The sequence below is a fragment of the Ixodes scapularis genome, unplaced genomic scaffold (genome assembly GCF_016920785.2).
Source record: "Ixodes scapularis isolate PalLabHiFi unplaced genomic scaffold, ASM1692078v2 PGA_scaffold2__306_contigs__length_199485367, whole genome shotgun sequence".
Lineage (NCBI taxonomy): Eukaryota > Metazoa > Arthropoda > Arachnida > Ixodida > Ixodidae > Ixodes > Ixodes scapularis.
In genome coordinates this window covers 30,929,564-30,933,166 of record NW_024609857.1, presented here as the reverse complement: position 1 = coordinate 30,933,166, position 3,603 = coordinate 30,929,564, and positions in this window count along the sequence as shown.

The window sequence follows — 3,603 nt, the reverse complement described above, 5'->3', positions numbered from 1 at the left end:
AAAGACCAGCTCGCCCGTGAAATACTTGAGGCCTTGGCAATAGAAGATAAAGAAGAAAATTGCGTTAGTACACCATCTATTGCGCTACAGGAAAGCGAAAAAAGATTCCTCCGGAAAACCAGTATCCGAGATGGAACAGAAAAATCAAGTAGGAAGAAGAGAAGGTAGCCACAACGCCAGTAGACAATGAGAGGAAAACGAAGAATCTTTATTAAATAGTTGGTAGTCCAGCGATCACCTGTCTTTACTCCTTTCTCCCTAATTTCGTAGTTCAGCTGGTTTAACCGTTGTAATATGTACCACCAACTAGCTCAGCTTCTACCACCTAGTATGAGGCTGGTCGTAAGAGTTCTCTCGAAGAAGCGTCCTTGTGGGCGCACAAGGCCGCGCGACATGAACTACGCGAACGCCCCTAAACCGACAGCGCCCCAGACGGGAGTTGAGCGAAGCCCGAGGAAAATTCTGCCGTATTGGCTGGCCCAGAGCCTTTTATACTGGGAGAGTTCGGCGGTTCTTTGATCCAGCCGCCAGTCTGGCAGCACTGATTAACAGTCTGGCAACTGTGCGCATCCGCCATGATGTGCCTTGCCGTCTAGCTTGATTGCACCTTTATTGCATTATAATTATAACCTTAAATTGCAAGCTTCACCCTTGCTTGGTGTAAGGCTGGTGGCGGTTGATAAAAACCGTTTGCCCTACTGACTCGAGCCGGCAGCCGGCTCGCTAGAGTCCATGGAGCGAGAGACGAAGATGAAAATGATCGTTCAGCGCTGCGCTCTGCCAGACGTTAGATGAAAAAGAAATGGGGGGCTGCAGTGCCGTTGGGGTGCTCGAACAACGCGAAAAATGGGTTCAGGATTTACCGGTTCCCGCAAGGAAAAGGGAAACCGCGCAAGGCACAAGGTCTGGGAAACCAAGAAGGGCTGACTGGAAGCCGAGTTCTCGATTGTGCGAGGTAAGTTTATGATTAACGTATGATTAACGTAACGAAATGCTTGATTTTTCGACTTTCTCCTTACGCCAACAAAAGCGCAAACGGCAAAACCTACACGCGTATACATCGCATGTCAATGGGGACCCAGTCGCCGGGAGGCACATCATGGCGGAAGCGGCACCCGCTGAGTCCGCTAGACCTAGCGGGCCGTAAGCCCCTCCCCACCCGCCGAACTCTCCCAGTATAAAAGGCTCTGGGCTGGCCCTGTTCAGGCCCTTCTATTCTTCCACCGTGGGTTGAACCAAACCCTCCTAGATAATACCAGTAAAACCAAATTATTAATGTCACCTAAAAAAAAAAAAAAAAAGGGCTTACATGGTTCAGATTGGACGCTAGTTCTGCGAGAGCGTTCGGCTGGGACTCGGGACCTCACTGATTGGCCACAGGTACCGGCCGAACACAGACGCAGCAGTTGTGTCCAATGTTCGCTCCGTATTGGTGACGCCGAGAATTCAGCCCTATAAAACTGGTGGATGGATGGATGCTAACGACTGTACCCTTTATAACGGGCGGTATTTTGCGCCACATAGCCTAGGGACCAAAAAAAGTGTGATTCCTTCCCTGGCCCTTCGTTACCTATAGGAGCTGTCGATTGGACGGATTTCCGCAAGGCAGAACGTGTCAATAGAGTGAAAGGGAGCGTGTTTGTAGAGGTGGTAAAAACGAAGGCGAGAATAATAAACACACCCGAAAAATATTAAGCTATAAAACATAAATATAATCGTTCCACCTTGTGTGCGAGTGAAGCCGAAGGTATAAGCACGAGCATGTTGCTCTAAACGGTAAACTTGCACTGCACGAGCGCTCGTGCTGATCAAGGACGCTGAAAAGTCGGCACTCGCTCCTGTAGCTTTTGCCCTACTCGAATTAAAAATGAAACGGATTTACGTATTCGAAGTAGAAAAATGAAAGAAAAGGACGAAGTTTGCGCATTGCGAGTACACCCTTTTGCGAAGTACGAGTACCGTGTTGCACGCAGCGGCGTAGACTTTCCATTTTTCCGGGGGGGGGGGGGGGGGGGCAGGCTAAGAAGTTTTCCGGGGGGGGGGGGGGGGGGGGTGCTTTTCCGCGCAATTTTTTTTACACCGGCAATTATCAGTAGTTTATTTTAGGGGCACATTTTACAGCGTATGTATATCGCCATGCGTCCGTCGCTGTGTGTCACAGTGCAAGCGTATACCCGTGTGTTCTTTGCCGGTACCACGGTGTATGCGCCGGCGAGCACAAAACTGAAAAACAAAAATGCTTGTGCCAGCCTGCGAAGTTGTGGGGGTAGAACCCAGGCCCCTGTGCTTCTAAAGCACTAATTTACGTAAATAGCGTCTCGGTAAAATTCATGGCCCCGGGGGGGGGGGGGGGGGGGGGGGGGGGGGGGGGTGTTCCTCTGCTTTTTTTGGATCTTACCAGTCGGGGCACGAGCCCCGATGTCCCCCCGTAGTCTACGCCTGTGGTTGTACGATGAATCTCCTCTGTTCTCAAGGAAGAAGACTTCCACTTACGAGATTAATCTGACGAGACGTCGAATCTATGATTTGTACCACTCATGCCTGGAAGCGCCGAAGCTTCCTTTCCGAACGCGGTCTGCTGGACATTGCCAACGAAGAAGAGAAATCATTTAGGAGGTAATCCCGCTTCCAGAAGGACCTGGGGGCTATGTTGCACGTTTTGGACTCCCAGGAGACTATGAAGAAGGAAGTGACGTCAACGATGCTCTTTGGATGTTGATTGGTGGAGTCGCTGATGACGCGTTGCGTGTGTGCTGCTAAGATGCCTTCATCACACCTACCTACGTCACTTCCTTCTCCCTAGTCTGTTGCACGTTTTGGACTCCCAGTCCAAACCGTGCAACATAGCCCCCCTGGCTGCTCTGCAAGCGGGCCTCCAAATCCCAGCACCCGTCAGATCGGCGCAGGGTGTTGGTGATCTTGTGAGACGCGGTTCTTTGTCGACTGGCCTATTCCAACCGTCTGTTCAAACCTGAATGAGCGTTCGGACGGAACTCGTCGGTGTTTTCAAGTATTGTGAGCCTCATCGTGGGTTACATCAACAAGAGGCTCGGCCACCTTCTCGCTGTCATCAACCAAACGTAGGTTGTTGACCCTCGCGAAACTGGAGCTGTGCTCACAGGTGAGACCCTGCATGGTTTGTGTAAATTTCGCGTTTCCATTGTTTCCAGCACAGCTGCTCTGTCTGGTATAAAGTTGCTCTTTTTGATACGCCAATAATTTACATCTTTACTTTTGTTTCGGCACGAAAAAACAAGGTGTACATGGGCATTGTCAGGACAAGTCACGACGAGCGCGTTTGTAATCTGTGAGTTTTAGTAGGCCACTTTCTCATGAGCCCTCTATGCTATACTTTACGCTCTGCAAGAAGCATCGTCCCCACCACGCATACGTGGCCCGCTCTGAGTTGGAGCGTATAGTTAGCGGAGTGAGCGTGCGCTCCGCTTCCCAAGTTGCAGAGCAGACTGCCCTCAGCGTCCATAGCGTGATCGCTTAGATCTCAAGATGGCTGCTCTTACTCAATACGCGTCGATGTTTTTCACCATGACCTCAGCCTGAAAGAGACCGAATCAAGAAGTAAAGCGTACGCCCCACGCGTGAAGA